This window comes from Stomoxys calcitrans, chromosome 3, assembly GCF_963082655.1.
Source record: "Stomoxys calcitrans chromosome 3, idStoCalc2.1, whole genome shotgun sequence".
Lineage (NCBI taxonomy): Eukaryota > Metazoa > Arthropoda > Insecta > Diptera > Muscidae > Stomoxys > Stomoxys calcitrans.
Genome location: NC_081554.1, coordinates 128,857,796 through 128,876,784, shown reverse-complemented (window position 1 = coordinate 128,876,784; position 18,989 = coordinate 128,857,796). Strand labels below are relative to the sequence as shown.

The 18,989-nt window shown below is 38.6% G+C and overlaps 1 non-coding gene across 1 annotated transcript; it reads right to left on the bottom strand.

Annotated features, from left to right (window-relative positions):
* Positions 1 to 17,666: 17,666 nt before the first annotated feature.
* On the bottom strand, positions 17,667 to 17,738 carry Trnah-gug (transfer RNA histidin (anticodon GUG)). The gene has a single exon. It is a non-coding gene; the product is annotated as a tRNA-His (tRNA).
* Between the last annotated feature and the right edge of the window lie 1,251 nt (positions 17,739 to 18,989).

Below are 18,989 nucleotides of genomic sequence, written 5' to 3'. Positions count from 1 at the left end.
GAGATAAGCCCCATCGCTTCATATGATTTTTTGATGGAAACGATGAGGCCACTGACTGACTGACTGAGGCCGCTGGCTAGTATATCTTTCCATCATGAAATGTCAATGGCGCTGTCCCTAAGGTCTACTTTTATAGTGTCCCTGAAAAAACCCTGTATTTAATAAAACCTGTTTAAATTTAAATTATTTCGAAGAGACTAAATCGGGTAGGTTAAGTAAGGTTAGGTTGGATAGAGGGTGCGGATATTAATCCGCTCCATGCCACTAAGCCAGCAATCGGCTTGTTGTGCGCTCTAAATTCTTAAAAACAAGTAAAAAGGCGTTAAGTTCGGCCAGGCCGAACTTTGGATACCCACTATCTCGGGTATATATGTAAACCACCTTTCATCAAAATCCGGTGAAAATTGCATACCTTATGTCCCATAGCAGTTATATCGAAATATGTTTGGACGAAATACCAATAAGTACAAGTTAATGTTCAATTGTGTATAACAAAATGGTCTTTTTAGTTGCTATATCTAAAAATAAACCGATCTGAACCATATACGACACGGATGTCGAAAAGCCTAATATAAGTTACTGTGTCAAATATCAGTGAAATCGCATTATAAATGCGCCTTTTATGGAGCCAAGACTTTAATTCACGATATCGGTCTACATGGCAGCTATATCCAAATCTGGACCGTTTTTGGTCAAGTTGCAGAAAAATGTCGAAGAGCCTAACACAATGCACTGTCCCAATGGCAAAATCTGACAATAAATGCGTCTTTTATGGCCCCAAACCTAAAACCAAGAGATCGGTCTATATGGCAGCTATATCCAAATCTGCACCGATCGGGGCCAAATTGAAGAAAGACCTCTAAGGGTCTAAGACAACTCACTATCTCAAATTTCAGCAATATCAGATGCGCCTTTTATGGCCTCAAAACCTAAAACCGAGAGATCGGCCCATATGGCAGCTATATCCAAATCTTTACCGATCTAAGCCAAATTGAAGAAGGATATTGAAGGACCTAACATAACTCACTATCCCAAATTTCAGCAAAATCGGATAAGAAATGTGGCTTTTACGGGCCTAAGAGCCTAAATCGGAGGATCGGTCTATATGCCAGCTATATCCAAATCTGACCCGATCTGGGCCAAATTGACGAATGATGTCGAAGGGCCTAACACAACTCACTGTTCCAAATTTCAGCAAAATCGGATAATAAATGTGGCTTTTATTGGCCTAAGACCCTAAATCGGCGGATCGGTCTATATGGGGGCTATATGAAGATATAGTCCGATATAGCTCATCTTCGAACATAACCTGCTTATGGACAATTAAAGAATCTGTGCAAAATTTCAGCTCAATATCTCTATTTTTAAAGACTGTAGCTAATTTCAACAGACAAATCTAGATCGTCTAAGATGTTAACGCTGATCAAGAATATATATACTTTATTGGGTCGGAAATGGATATTTCGATGTGTTGTAAACGGAATGACAAAATGAATATACGCCTATCCTTCGGTGGTGGGTATAAGGAGTAACCTCGTAAAAGAAAATCTAAGACAGGTATTTCGTGCTACTTACAAAATCCTTACTTGTTTTCCATGCCACACACCTACGTTGGTTCATGTCTGGTATTGTGTCCCCACCTAAGTGCAGGTATCTGTTAGACGCGAAATTCGACCAATGACAAAGGAAATGCTACAATGTCCCATTATCTTCCCCGCATGCCCTACACATGCTATCACTAGGAAAATAGATAGACTCATTGATAACTATACCGATCGACTCAGAATCACTTTCTGATTCGATTTAGCAATATCCGTCTGTCCATGTTCATTTGTGTACAAACTACAGGTCACACTTTTCATTTGATCGTCTTAAAATTTTATATAGGCATGTTTTTCAGCCTAGAGACGAAGCCCTTTGAAATTGGAAAAAATCGGTTCAGATTTAGATATAGCTCCCATATTTATGTTCATCCGATTTTGAGATATATTGCAATAAAGTGCTCATTTGTCAACCGATTCTCTCGAACTTTGGCAGGAAGGATTTTCTTATGAATCTCGACATTAGTGGTGAATTTCATAGAAATTGGCCTAGAATTAGATATAGCTATCATATTTGTATATCGCCCGATTTCCACTCCAAGAGCCACTGCAAGCACATTTTTTGAACAAACTTGCCAAAATTTTGCACAACGCTTTCCCCGACGACTATCACATTATCTGAGACGTTTGTTCGAAATCGGTTCAGAATTAGATATACCTCCCATATATATGTTCGTCAGATTTTGGGTAATTTGCAAAAATGTTGTCATTTGTGAACCGTAGCTATTACAGTTTGAGATCAATCAAAATTGGTTGGATATAGCTCCCACATTGTACTTGTGTAGGGTATTATACAGTCGGCACCGCCTGACTTTTGCCCTTCCTTACTGGTTTTGTATAACAAATTTCTACTAATTCGGGCAAAAAATAATGAGTCGGTCTTCTTTGCTTGATACTGATCTGATAAAAAATTATGTGAAAGCGAGGCGTGGCTCCCATGACACCACCCACAGATCTTATCACTCGTTCTGCCAATACAAGACACATGTTTACTTAGCTTATTATGTCCAGTTATGAATACGATAACCATACGTAGATATAGCTTCTCCGCCTCGCAAAGAATCGTTGAACTTCGCCGCAATAAATACCACGATCGGTCCCGATCTACATCTGTGATCTATATAAAATAGACGCGTCATTGAGTGACTAATCGGCCCAAAAGCTAAACGGCTATAGAACCTGAATTTGCACGAATGCTGATTTTAGGTCTTAGGTGCGATATAAGGAAAGGCGTAAACAGAATGAAAGCGTTGAGGAGCCTAGCGTTGAAAAATGCAACTCTGCAAACAAATATTAAAAAAGCAACTCGCAAAAGTTAAAAAATATTTGTTGACGCCCAAAAACACTACTTTATGTGTGGCAACACAGAATGACCCTCGGTTTCAAGCCCCAAAGTTGACATTTTGTAACTTTTCCGCGTTGCTTTCGTGGAATTTGTGTGCAGAGTTGCCTGTCGCAACGTGACGCTCAAAACCAAAGCCCAACGCGCTCATTCTGTTTTGGCCTGAAGGATTTTACGAAATTCGTACATTTAGTACTTTTCAGTACAAAAGAGTACAAAATGTCTCAACCCAGCAGATTGTTGTTGCTTCCTTCATAAGCACTAGTTATTTATGTGAATATAATGTGTATTTAATGAGAGCAGTCAAAAGCTAAAAGTGAGAGCACAGTTAGATCTTCGTTGGGCATGTGATCTCTGTTACTGTGAAGGTGTTGAATACGGGGCCAGTAGATGAAAGTAGAAGAAGTAAAAACTGGATGTGCTTGATATAGATAGTGATATGAGTAATATGGGCTATGATGTCATCGGTCATTTATTCTTTTAAAGTGGTAAAATGCAGTTTAGTTATGGTTAGCTTGTATTGGCAAAGGCTGTGGCAACTTAGACATCGCATATCTGTGTGGGTAATAGTTTGGCATACTGTCTATGCTGAAATAAAGGGTGATTTTTTTGAGGTTAGGATTTTCATGCATTAGTATTTGACAGATCACGTGGGATTTCAGACATGGTGTCAAAGAGAAAGATGCTCAGTATGCTTTGACATTTCATCATGAATAGACTTACTAACGAGCAACGCTTGCAAATCATTGAATTTTATTACCAAAATCAGTGTTCGGTTCGAAATGTGTTCAAATTTTGACAAATTTTGTTCAGCGATGAGGCTCATTTCTGGTTGAATGGCTACGTAAATAAGCAAAATTGCCGCATTTGGAGTGAAGAGCAACCAGAAGCCGTTCAAGAACTGCCCATGCATCCCGAAAAATGCACTGTTTGGTGTGGTTTGTACGCTGGTGGAATCATTGGACCGTATTTTTTCAAAGATGCTGTTGGACGCAACGTTACGGTGAATGAACACATTTCGAACCGAACACTGATTTTGGTAATAAAATTCAATGATTTGCAAGCGTTGCTCGTTAGTAAGTCTATTCATGATGAAATGTCAAAGCATACTGAGCATCTTTCTCTTTGACACCATGTCTGAAATCCCACGTGATCTGTCAAATACTAATGCATGAAAATCCTAACCTCAAAAAAATCACCCTTTATTAATGTTTAGGTAGAATAAACAAATAAAAGTGTGCTAGCTTCGGCCGGGACGAATTTTTTGTACACTCCAGCATGGATCGCATTTTTTAAGTTATTTGCCTGGTATTTCTTTATAGGCAAACAAAGGATAATGGATAAGATTTATTATACTATTGCAGCTATGGGCAGATTCGGGCCATATATAGCTTAAATGTTACACAGATAAAAAAAAATTTTGAGAACCAACAACTTTAGTCGAAAACACGACACCCAAATTTGTCAATTTTCCTGCAGCAATTTACTTGGGAGGCACTCTGTGCAAGCCAACATATAACAACAACAACAATATTATTCGCAAGTAACAAAACAAAAGCTTTAAACACCCCAAGCACACCTGCTTTGGTTTTGTGATAGTGGTTTGTTTTATTTTCTTTGTTCGGCTCGCGCTTGCTTTCGTTCGTTCAGTGCCTTACTGTCTGCGCTCACGCTTTTCTCCGTGGCTCTCTTTACTATTACTCTAAAAACAATTTTATTAATTTAACCACTGCAGAAGGTTTGAACTGATGATCTCACGCATTCTCTAGCCGACATCACTTTGTTGAAGATGAAATAATTCGATATGCATAACTACACAGTAATAAGTGTCTAAATAAAATTAAATTATAAAAATATGTAAAATTCACTAAATCGAGTTTTGGACCGATTCGGACTGATATGCTCTTCGCCATATCAGCCGCATCACTGTTCTCAGTGATTACCAAACCGATTTCTGCTTCTTCCCTGGGAAAAATGTGTCTCAAACAAATGCAGTAGAGTTCATCGAAGGAACTCTGTCCCTTCCCCATCCGTCTTCCCATGACATTTAACTGACGTGCCAAGTCCGAATCGGTCAAAAACTCGATTTAGTGAATTTTACATATTTTTATAATTTAATTTTATTCAGACACTTATTACTGTGTAGTAATGCATATCGAATTATTTCATCTTCAACAAAATGATGTCGGCTAGAGAATGCGTGAGATCATCTTCCTATTTATGATAATGTCCATTGGGCTGTGCACTCTTCAGGAACCTACAAGTTACTTTTAAGTGCGACCAAGGATTTTAGGCCGATCAGCCCCCCTCCTTCATTGTTAAAACTATGAAGAGAATTTTTGATTTTCACATAGGGAGTAAACTTGGGGGTCCCACTTTCAAATGTCAGCACGCGAATATTAAGTGGAGAACAGTGGACTCTACACAGTGTGGTGCACCACCTTGAGAGACTATAGATTATAAGGAATTCAACTTGGCGGCATTTGTAAATATTCAAGGAGCCTTTAATAATGTGCATGTGTCTGCGATAGAGAGGGCGTTACGGTAGGAAGTTGTGGAAGACAGCGTGATAGTTTAGATGATGAGAATGCTTTCGCATAGAGATCATGGCCAGTATTGATCTAACGTCGACCACAGGGCGTCGTCATTTCACAGCTGCTATGGATTCTTATAATTAATGCGATTCTGTTCAGTTTGGTGGCGAAAAGGGGTACGGGTGTGTGCATATGCAGGCGACAAGATCTTCTGGTCATTCTCGCCTCGAGTAAATTTCGTAACGCTGTATCGGACGTTCTTAGTGGTGCTCTTTGGGGTGCACGGCTACTTCGGTTATATATTCCGGGATCAGTAAGAATGTTAGAACGACGGAACTGGAACTGTTCACTAGGAGAAGGAGAATTCTAAAGTTCGAACTACCCAAACTACAGGGAGTAACTTTGAAATGTGGCGAAAGGCGTAAGGGTGTGTGCATATGCAGGCGACAAGATTGTCTTGCCATTCTCGCCTCGAGTAAATTTCGTAACGCTGTATCGGACGTTCTTAGTTGTACTCTTTGGAGCACGGCTATTTGGGTTATATTGTATATTCCGGGCTGGCCTCTGCAATAAGTGGGGTGTACGACCTAGGTGGATGTGCCGGCCGTTCTCGGCAGTGATGAGACCAGTTCTGACGTACGGCTGTCATGTTTGTTGGCTTATGACGGATAAAGAGCCAATAGGGTTGCCTTGAGATTCATGACTGGGGCTATGGGCACTAATGCTACACGGTCACTGGAGGTAATGATGGGAATACAGCGAATCGATTTATTTATAAAGGAGTCGGCAAAGAGGACACTATTTAAACTATTGCAGCTCAACGTGCTTAGGAGAAGTCTAATCAGACATACCCGTGTACTAGATAACACATTGAACGATTTGCAGCCGAACTTAAAAGTAGGCAAGAAAATAGAAGAGCTTGGACTATATATTAGGATACCGACTCTGAAGGAATGGCTGAAGGCTCGGATTAGGTTTAGGCAAATTTATTAATATATTAACAGATGAATCTTAAATGGAAAAAAAGGCCCGTTGTTGCATATATTGCGGCGAACTTGACATTTGCGGTAACTAGGGCAGCAGGGATTGTGATATCCAGAAGAATATATCGGTCTGACATTATCTACAGCGATATTCAAGCAGCTTTGAAGTCTTTATTTGGCACAAGTATAAGATCTAAAGTGTTGGGTCATTGTCGAGAAGTTCTAACCTAGCTTTATGCTGATATAATGGACATAAGAATATGTTAGGTAAAGAGAAAACAGACATGCTTGCGAGATCGTGTGTGTGGTGTAAACCTTGGTCTTGTGTCAATACTGGACGTATACCCACCACTATCAAAAAAGGAGCATGTTGAGGATAAATAGCTAAATCCCTCGAACATAACAGCTGGATGTGAACAAACAAAGCTTTTGTGGGACGAACGATCGAAATCAAACATACATAGTCTCTTGCCAATGGAGAAGGCACATCTGAGTATGCTTATAGAAATTATTGGAGGACATAATAGGCTAAGTAAACATATGTCTCATATAGGCATTAGGAATGATGACATCTTTCGGTAGCATCCTGAGATCGACGCTTTGGAGAACAGCTTTCACATTCTATATTAATGCCCGGCTCTATGTCAAAGTAGAAACTGTATACTGGGTTCTTTTTCCTTTTAGGCACTAGAAGAACTGAGAGTCATAAATCCGTGCAAGATAAAGCCGTTTGGTTTTTCGTACGGGTGGCACCAGAAAGTACATTAACGGACGGTTCGTTTTATGAAGAGAATTCATCAGAAAGAGAAGAGGGCCTTTATCTGGACAACGTGGATGTCTCGCCGAGTAATGTATTGGCATCATCCTCCCCCAACCTTATGAATCCTAACCGAAATGTCATTGAAAACGTTATAGTACAAAAATTCAATTGAATCGAATGCGAATTGCGCTCTCTAGATGCTGTAGAAGGATAATCGAGTGATCGGTTTATATGGGAGCTACAACAAAGCCCGATATGGCCCATTTGTAATCCCATCCTATGGTGGAGGGTAAAAAAAATTTAGTCAATTTAGTTTATTATTAGACGGCAAAGATTTTTATTCAGGAGATATACCAAAAACGATTACAGCAAAAACAGCAAAGTCGCTAATTTAGGTAAAGCAAAAGAATAAGTTTCCAATGATGATAATTTAGAAAGAGTTTGTTGTTGCTTTTTTCTTAGGCTTATCACATGAACAACAGTGAAACTCCAAAAAAAAAGACTTAAAAGTAACATTTAGGCACAATTAATCCTAGTATAATATGATGGCAGAGTTATGCTGATGCAGAAAATTTGCCGTGAATAACAGTGTATCCAACTGAACAACTAAAAACAGTGTATCCAGCTTTAGCCGTCAATTATTTAATCCAATTCATATCAAATTGTAGGAGCAGTCAACAGGTGAGAGGCAAGATTTGGATGTGCAAGGATGTTATGGAGGCGATTGATGTTCCTGTCCTTAGTGTTGTTTATAATGGAAGTCAGTCAATAGCTTCAATATTTTTGGTAGCCATATCCAAATATAGACCGATCTGAACTATATACGATACAGACATCGAAAAGCCTAACAAAAGTTACTGTCCCAAATTTCGCGCCTTTTATGGGCTCAAAACCTTAAATAGAGAGATCGGTCTATATGGCAGCTATATCCAAATCTGGACCGATCTGAGCCAATTGAAGGGCCTAACACAACTCGCTGTCCCAAATTTCAGCAAAATCGGGTAATAAATGTGGCTTTTATGGGCCTAAGACCCTAAATCGGCAGATTGGTCTATGTGGGTGCTATCCAAGATAAAGTCCGATAAAGCCCTTCGAACTTAACCTGCTTATGGACAAGCATGATTTCAACAGACAGGCGGACGGACATGGCTAGATTATCTTATATTTTTACAGTGATCAAGAATAAATATACTTTATAGGGTCACATCGAAATAGCCATTTCGGCTATTTCGATGTGTTGCAAACAGAAAGACAAAATGAATATACCCCTTCCTTGGTGGTGGGAAATATTGAGCTAAAATTTCGATTTCGGGCCAAAGTGGGCGTATTTATTGTCCAATTCCGCACAATTTGGTATAGCAAGTTATGTTAGGCTCCTCGATATCCCTGTTCAATACGGCGCAGATCGGTCCAGATTTGAACATAGCTGACATATATACCAATGTCCTGATTTTATGTTTTAGGCCTATAAAAGGTGAATTTTGATTTATTCTTTGGTCCACAAACATTTTGTCCACTTTGAGGTGTTCGAATTCGCCTACAAAAGCCGCTTGTTATTTACACCCAAATATTGCGTTACCCAAAAAGTAATTGTCGGTAATATAGTAGTAATATAGTCGGTTTTGACAAATTTTTTCAACGGATTGTGACTCTGTAATTGCATTCTTTCTTTTGTCAGTTATCAGCTGTTACTTTTAGCTTGCTTTAGAAAAAAGTGCGCGAAATTTTGTTTACATTTGTTTGTTTGGCGTCAATTTTAATATGGGTACCACATGTATTGAAAGAAATTCATTTAACAAACCGAATCAACGCTTGTGATATGTACCTTAAACGCAATGAATTCGATCCGTTTTTAAAACGAATCATAACTTGAGATGAAAAATGGATTGTTTACAACAACATGGTGGACCAGCTCAAACCACTTCAAAGGTTGATATCCACCAAAGGAAGGTTATGCTGTCTGTTTGGTGCGATTGGAAGGGTGTGGTATATTTTGAGCTGCTTCCAAGGAACAAAACGATTAATTCGGATGTTTACTGCCAACAATTGGACAAATTGAATACAGTCATCAAGGAGAAGGGACCAGAATTGGTCAATCGTTAAGGTGTCATATTCCACCAGGACAACGCTAGACCGCACACATCTTTGGTCACTCGCCAAAAACTGAGTGAGCTTGGCTGGGAACTTTTGATGCATCCATCATATAGCCCTGACCTTGCACCATCAGACTACCATTTATTTCGATCTTTGCAGAACTCCTTAAATGGTAAAACTTTCGCCAATGATGAGGCTATAAAATCGCACTATGTTCTGTTTTTCCCAGATAAGGCCAGAAGTCCTATGAGCGTGGAATACTAAATTTGCCAGGAAGATGGCAAAAGGTTATTGAACAAAATGGCAATTATATATTTGATTAAAGTTTATTCTAAGCTTTATTAAAAATGCATTTACTTTCTTTTAAAAAATCCGCAATTACTTTTTAGGTAATCCAATATAACGCAATCACACTATTACGCTTGAACTCTGAATAAGTTTCTTTTTATATAAACTCAGAAGGACGGTAAGGTCACCAACAGTCTTGAAGTATAAAAAGGAGATAAACGTCCCTTCTGAGGATGGCACGATCAGCATTATTCGTGTATCACCGGGCCATAGCGGAGTAAGGGAGAATGAAAGACGATTTGGCAATGAAAGCCAGAAGACTGTCATTAATAAACTTGGTTAACTCGATGCCTTTCAGCTAGGGCCGACGAACTGTGGAACAGCGAAACGGTCGATAGGACGATACAAATCCTGTGGGGAGATCCGGATCGCGAGAATACTGCCATTATTGAAAGAAAGTAAGAAGGAAGTCAGTATGGCTTTCCGTGTCTAGTGCGACAAATAGGACTGCGAGCTCTCTAATGCAAAATCGGTAAGTGATAGCATGTGCAAGGCATGTGGGGAAGATGATGAGACGTTGGATCATTCCTATGACACTGGCCAGCTTTCGTGGATAATAATTTTAGGCCTATAACCCGGCACTTAGGTGGTAACACAATACCAGACATGAATTGACTTAGCGGCGTGGTAGGGAAACAATTAGGGATTTTTTGAGTAGCACAGCATTTCTGACTCCAAACTGTTATACATGAGCCATGTACAACTATCTCAGGATGTGTCGTCTGAAGTCCTCTTCTTCTAACTATATGCAAAATGCTGGTCGTAAAAAAAAATCTAAAGATATGTTTTCAAAGAACAAATATGAAATCATTTAAGTTAGCTTAACACAATTATTAAACTTTTGAACCCACCCTCGTTATATCTGTTTCGCTGCCATCAATTTAAGCAAGAAACAAAGCTGAGGCCATATTTTTTAACCATGACAGTTTGAACCTGATGCATTTCCTTCCTTGTGCTATCATCGAGGAGAGTGGGAAGTGGGCTAAAAAACTGGAACGAATCCGAGTTTGGCATTACCTATACTTTCCAAAAAGAGACATAAAACCAAAAATGAAATGAAAAACCAACTATTCATAACACCCGCCATCCTGAAAGACACCTTATGGGGTTAAATGCAGAAGAAAAAGTTGTACAAAACCATCACATTCGGCTATTGTTTTGACATGGAACATCAATTCAACGCAACGTTACACAAACAGAAACGCACCAAAAATGCAAATCGTTTAATTCCAACGTTATAAGTCCTTTCGGAGAGCAATGAGAGGTTTTTTGTTCTCAGTTGAATGAATTGTTGTCTTTTTTCCAAAACGATATCCTAGAATACTGCAAATAGCCATGCTACCGCTGAGGCTTGTAGAACTTTCTTTTTCAATGGGTTTATGTCAAAGTTTAGAATTTATGTCCATCTAAGATGCATACTTTTATTTGACCAAAAATACTGCAATGTTTGCACCTTGAAGTATGTGGCAATTTATCATTGGAAGTTTTTTTAAGTGTCTCTTTCATTGGACTTCTGCAGAAATCGTTTACCGGTTTCTGTCCCAAACATTTGAGATTTATGGAAATTTCATGCTATCAAATGCCAGGGTGTTTGGAAAGAGGAGATTTCAAGGCAATTTAAAGTTATTGGAAAAATGATGTGTATTAAAAATTTTAGACCTGAGATCATTACTATGGCTGTGATTGTCTTATATGAGAATTAATACACCATTTTGGAATACACTCAAAAATTAGTTAAATATTGAAATGTATCATTAAAACTACTATACTTTAAACAAACTAATATTAAAGGGTCATTTTTGAGAGTCAAGTTTTCCACAGTGGTATCAATGGTTGATTATTGTGTCCAAACGTCATCTGTGAAAGTGAAGAGCGTTCAGTGTACTCTGGCATTTCAACATGGAGAAACTCACAAACGAACAACGACTGCAATTCTTTGAAATTTATTAGCAGCATTCGTGACAAATGATCCATCACTTTTCCTCTGTTTTGATTGAAAATTTGTGTTCAGCGATGAGGCTCACTTCGGGCTTAATGGATAGGTAAACAAGCAGAACTGTCGAATTTGGGATAAAAAACATACAGGAACTGCGGAAAAACAGCAGTTTGGTGTAGTTTATGGGCTGATATAACATAACACATATTATTCATGGAATACAGGCCAAATTGATCGAAAAAGTGGTGTAAAAGTTGGTCTTATAAGTGCAGCCATTATAGCGGAGCCGTGGTAACGTCGTAGAAAGTTGCGTCAACCGGGGGATATTGAGGAAATTATGTTTGAGTTAAGAATCGATCAAAAGTACTATTAGTTGGATTACAAGTTGTGCCGTGGTTCATTCTGCATGTATCGGCATCTCATGAGTATATAAGGGATCAAGGGACACAAAACCCATTTTCATTCCAGAAGCAAGAAAGCCGAACCACACGAAAGCAAAAAATTCCGTTCTGTTCGTCTGTTATTCTATATGCTAACGACTTTGTGGAGATTCATAGATATATTTATGTACATATTTGCTGAGCCCGGCCCGCTCTGCTGCGCCCGATAATGCTATGTTCGAGAAAAGTACTCCTAATTTGGAAATTTCTGCCCAATTTCAGTTGAAAATGTATTTAAACCCCAATAAGTGAAAGTCGTGTTTAAGTGTGTGGTGGATTCCCAGAGACTTGGTCTCAAAAGTGGAAGTCAATTTCTTGCTCTACTCCCAATAACCTTTTATCAAGATCCATACTACCATGGTTGATAAATGTGATAGATTTGAGGGGTTTTTTGGGGGGTGGGGTGACCCACAAGACAATTAGTCCAACAATTGGATATCAGATTTGCGTTCTGCACTCTAATACCTTTAATTTGATACCCATATTATAGTGATTAGTCTATAAATCCGTTTGGCGGGTTTTTAGGGTGCGCGGCCCTCCCAGGCACCCCACCTCAGCTTTTGATAAGAATTGTTTGATTTTAGGTACATGTAAGTGTACCAACAAAATTTCGCTTAAATCGCACTACCCATCTCCGAGATCTGGTGTTTATGAAAATGATTGTTAAGGACTGTCTTAGAGTGGGAAAGTTAAAAAATAATACCGCAAACAACCGCAATGAAGTCACAACGAAGACAAATGCTGTATGATCAATTTTGACCACTCTGCCCTCTTTTTGTTCATGTTGGTTTCCCCAAATTAGCGCCATTTATTGGCTGTTTTCAATTGAATCAACTAAATCCGTTTGAAAACAGCTAGTAGATGGTGTTAACTTAAATGTTAGTGTGTTAAGACACTCTCTTGGAGTGGCTTAACGCCTATAACATTGATCATCATGTGGTAGTTGTCTATAAATGACTATATGACTACTTATTAAATAGTGATCTTTTAGTCTTTTTTCAAATCAAATCAAATTGCTATATTAAACAATTTTCTTTGGTGAAGAACTAATTTGCCAGTCTATATAATTGGTGCAGTGGCGATAGTTCTTACTATTAAACCATGTAAAACTTTTGAACAAAAGTGTTACCCAGCTGCACGGTTTTTGGTCTTGTCTACCGATGAGCTAAAAATGGTTGTTATCTTAACGTTGTGGTTTGCAACTCCTTCTATCACGCTGTACGTCATAATTCTGGGGGTAAGGCTGCTTACATTTATTTGTGTCCCATACACCAATTAAATCACAAAGTGTCCTGTTAGGTGACTGTTTTGGGGTAGGGTGGTCCGCTAGATATATGAGCAGAATTAAGATATCAAATTCGCAGTCCACAACCTTATACCTTTAATTTAACCCCATATTGTCATTATTTATTTATTATTATTATTGTATTGGGTTGCCCAAAAAGTAATTGCGGATTTTTTAAAAGAAAGTAAATGCATTTTTAATAAAACTTAGAATGAACGTTAATTAAATATACTTTTTTTACACTTTTTTTTCTAAAGCAAGCTAAAAGTAACAGCTATAACTGACAGAAGAAAAAATGCAATTACAGAGTCACAAGCCGTTGAAAAATTTTGTCAACGCCGACTATATGAAAAATCCGCAATTACTTTTTGGGCAACCCAATATTTCCATGTGTGCCGCAACCATCCGCCGAGTCCCACTTTGCCGCCCACGCCTCTCTGGTTTTCATCTACTATGTTCAGTAGTTCGACAAATAGTATGTAGAGAAGACTGGCGACTGATTCGCCATTCGCAGACGAACCCCTCCTGGCGCATTCGACCACCCCCTCATTTTCTGCAATCCCTTCAAGTCCAGGATCCCATGTCAGCGTCACTTCGTGGATTCGGAGCTTATCCAGGGACATCTAACAAATGGAGACACTCCTCCATTACACCGTTCTCGAACCCAAGGCCTTGAAAAATATGTTGACGCATACAGTCCACATAAATCCTGAATTTGAGGATGGTAAGACCGTACACTCGTCCGGTTGTCTCAGAGACATACCGATGTTGAGTGCGACAAAATAGGCCCCAATCCAGTTTCTAGCTTTATCTTGGAAGATCGATGTCTCATCCTCCTCAAACACAGCATTTACCATCCGTCTATCCCTACCAGGAAAACGAACCCTGAATATCCTATTCCAAACGGCACCGGTGCCAGATAGTCAAACACCCCCCTCAGTCCACCCTCCGCATCAACTCCATCCAGAATGGAACTGCGGCCGCATCTGTCCTTCTACAGCATGCCGAATCTCTCAGCCTTAGCTCGATTTTGGCGGCGCAGTTTCGGATTTAGGTTTCGATGGGCTCCATATCCAGCATCGCCTCCAAACCTGTTTGCGGTGCGGATTTTAGTGCCCCTGTGACTCCGACGCAGGCCAGTCTCTGGACCTTCTCAAATTCCCTCGTACGAGTCCTCTTAATCATGGCCCTCCACCATACCAATGCCCCATAGGTCAATACTGGTCTCATAATGACTGTTTACATACCTCCAATAAATCATCTTAGGGTTACCCCCACTTCTTACCGAACATCCTGATAGAGTAAGAAGCGCATAATGCGTTACGGTTTCTTTTCTCCGAATTCCTCTTCCAGAACAGCTTCGAATCGATAACTATGCAAAGGTACTTCGCTTCCTACGACAGCTTAAGGGTGATCCTGTCTAATGGCGGGAGTCCGAACTCCGGTATCGGGGAATAAAGAACATCAGCTCCACTAAAACCATTAACAATATATTTTTTTCTGGAAAAACATGGAAAGGTAATGGTAGTCGCGTAATCTGATGACGTGGCTATTGCGTTTAAGGGAAAGTTTACCGGCGTTTTTCGATACATACTTTAGGAAGATTTACCAACGTTGGCGAAACTGGTCTAGATGTTAATCATTTTATACTGAAGTTATTCTCTTCCTGGTAGGCAAATATAACTTGGTGTTTTGCTTGATAGGAGATTCAACTTTAAATCCAACATTTGGAAAACGCAAAAAAGCAGCTAATGTGGATGAAGCGGCAAGTATGTGCTTCAGCTGCAATAACGCCATTGACAAAAGTTGTGGTTGAGATTGCTGGATACTGCAGTTTCCTGACCTTCAATAATATATGGTGTTGTAGAATGGTGAATGGCACTCTAAAAAATCCACCTACCGTTCAATACACAGCGGCGTCCCTGCCGCACGAGTGGGACACCATCTCACCATCTGATGCACCAAATTCAATGCCACACTTAATGCCCCTGCACATTGTGGATAGACAAATTGCTACGACATCTGATATTCTGACAACACTACCGTGGTTAAGGGTATTATAACTTAGTGCATTTGCTTGAGACGTTTGCCTCTGCACTTTGCATTTGCTTGTAACTTCCAGATGGAAGAGAGGTAGACCCATTGAGAAGCATACTAAAATCACTTTCTGAAATTTTCCGATTTAGCTATGTCCGTTTGTCTGTTTGTTAATTTGTGTACAAAGTACACATCGACTTCAAATTTGGCACAAGCATTTTCTTGGGCCAAGAGACGAAGCCTATTAAAATTGCAATTGTATCGTCATTTGTAAACCGATTCTTACGAAATTTGCACGAGGGATTCTCTTATAAGTCTCGGTTCAGATTTAGATATAGCTCCCATATATATGTTCGTCCGTTTTGGACTGAAATCGCAATTATATCGTCATTTGTAAACCGATTCTTACGAAATTTTGCACGAGATCCGAGGACGAGGATTCTCTTATAAGCCTCGACATTATTGGTAAATTTCATAGAATTCGGAGTAGATTTTGATATAGCTCCCATACATATGTTCATTCGATTTGGACTCAAAATATAACCGGTATTTTAAAGTTTTTAACAAAGTATTTACCAATTCGTCATTGGCTATCTCGTAATACTAGCATCGTCCTTCCATTGGTAACTCATCGAAGTAATGATCTGAGACTCAGGTCTGAAAAAAAAAATCCGTTATTTTAAATTTTTCGAAGAGTATTTATTCATCAATATTTGTTCATCTTGTCCTCTTCAAAGTAGTCCCCCTTAGTTATTTTGTCCAATTTATCCGTTTTTTCCAACAATCGAAACACTTCTGAAACGTGCTTTTTAGTTATACAAAACTTAATAGAGTCTTTTTACATCCTACACTACATTGGATATGCAGGCTAAATCGTCGAATTTAAAATTTGCTTATATTTGATACACGGAATTTTGATCAAAATCCGCACATATTGTAGGAGCCACAGAGTAAATCGATGGGCAAAATTTTGATAAATTGATAAATGCGTTAGCAAAGGTCTAAGAAGTGAAAATCAGGAGATGCAGTTCATTCGATTTGGACTAGTATTGCAATAATTTTGTCATTTGCCGATTCACACTAAAGTTGCCACAAAGAATCCCTTATGAATCCCGGTATTGCTATTGAATTTTTATAGAAATCGGTTCAATTTTAGATATAGCTCCCATATATATTTTCGTCGGATTGTGAATAATACTGTGAATAATAATTTAGTAATTTGTTAACCAATTTTCAAAAAAATTTTCTCTTATAACTCTTCGGATGACTAATGAATTTCAAAGAAAATTTTTTTTAGATATAGCTTTCATATATATGCATCTCCTGATTTTCACTTCTTAGACCTTTGCTAACGCATTTATCAATTTATCAAAATTTTGCCCATCGATTTACTTTGTGGCTCCTACAATAAGTGCGGATTTTGATCGAAATTCCGTGTATCACATATAAGCAAATTTTACATTCGACGATTTAGCCTGCATATCCAATGTAGTGTAGGGTGTAAAAAGTTTTGTATAACCAAAAAACACGTTTCCGAAGTGTTTCGAGTGTTGGAAAAAATGGATAAATTGGACAAAATAACTAAGGGGGATTACTTTGAAGAGGACAAGATGAACAAATATTGATGAATAAATAAATACTCTTCGAAAAATTTAAAATAACGGATATTTTTTTTCAGATCTGAGTCTCAGATCATTACTTCGATGAGTTACCAACGGACGGACGATGCTAGTATTACGAGATAGCCAATGACGAATTGGTAAATGCTTTTTTAAAAACTTTAAAATACCGGTTATATTTTGATCAGACCTCGTATGTTGCAGGTGGATTTTTACACAACCATAATACCAACACATTATTGTTTTTACAATTGCAAATGTGTAGATGTACATGCAAAATTTTCCCTGTAAGTGAATATTAAAACATAATTCTGTAATGAAACGGCAGGCGACAAAACCATACATCATTTCCTTGGTTTTTTTGTCAGCGTGATTTGTGATATGTTTTTGAATGAATGTGCCCTCGAACACCCACCCATCGAACTACTGCTACTGCCTCTGGCAATACATGTGCCGTAGCGTATTTGGCTTCATTTTTTTTTCTTTTGTGCCCACTCACTTGTCATTCTACCTTTCATTCTTCCATTTATTAAATGTCGTATAACAAAAGCTTCGTGCTTAAGACACCACCTATGAAAAATTCTGTTTTCCTACAATACACCCGAGAAAATAATATCAAATTTAGAAAGTTAAAGATTGGAAATTACAAAAAATCCCCTCCGTGACAATGTCAATGTTAATCAGCATTGCCGTGACCAGGATTCGAACCTGGGTTACTACGGCCACAACGTAGGGTCCTAACCACTAGACGATCACGGCTACTGGGGATATATTCGTGCAATACTCAAACAAACGTCCAGCCAAACCAGAAAAAAATTCACTAGCCTGTGCACAAGGCGGGAGAATAGAAATTTTACACAAACACGCTAAGCTAGCAAACAATAAATGGAAATCAAACAAAAACAATAATTAAGTATATATATATGTCATATATATAGGTTTGAGATAATCTCTAAATGGAATTAAGATGAAATTTTAAGAAAAAATTTTTTATGAAGCCAATATATAAAACACTGTACATATTCGGTAATCAGTTTTCATACAATTCACATTGATTGCGATATTCCATTTTCAAGATATCGAAACATCTAAAGCCGACCCGTTAAATTAAAAGCACAAAAGCACACGTTCCACCGTGTTGCATCTCAATACATTCGTTGGACAAAAATAGTTAGAGTACAAATTTCGCACAGTGGGATATTTGAGTTTAATAAAGAAAAAGGTGAAGTATGACCCAGATTGGTCCTATCATATCCTATATTCAACTCCCTCATGGTGTTTGCCGTCAAAGTGCATACTCCACTTCTCCAGATAAAGCGTGCTATCTTTCTTTCTTTTCTAAGTACAAAGCCCTGTGGATTCCTGACTGACATGGGGTGGGCATTTCAATGCCCTCAGCGAATACTACTACTATTGGAACAATCACCGATACGAGTTGGTAAGTGTGAAAACAGCCGCTTCCATTGCCCTCTTTCGCTTGGATAGGAGGATGGTATTGACACCAGCAGGTTTGCCGCTGGAATAGCTAATGTGGCCTTTGCTCTCAACTCGTAGTTTGTAGAAATTTTCATCAAACTAGTCAAAAAATTCCTTCAATAAATCAAAGTTTTGTGTTTTTCTGCAGCCCTTGTTGTTTTACAGAAGTTTTGTTAGTTTCCACAAATGGCTTAAATAGATATATGCCGGAATCTCAATGTTTTGCGCATTTTAAGCTTTACAGCAATAAGATCCTCTCTCTCAGTTCTTTGGCAGTGGACTTAAGAAAATTGAAGACTCCATTCACTTAATAGATCGCATTTGTCGAGTTCTTTTCCTGATATCTCTTTTTAGGCAAACGAAGGATAAAAGAAAGGAATTGCTTTGGTATTGGAGCTATATCAAGTTATGGTACGACGGACCATAACTGAGTTGAACGTTAGAGACCATAATTCGAGTAAGAATTGCGCCATTTAGAGGCTCAATAACTAAATTAGAGAGAACGGTTTATATGGGAGCTGTATCAGGCTACAG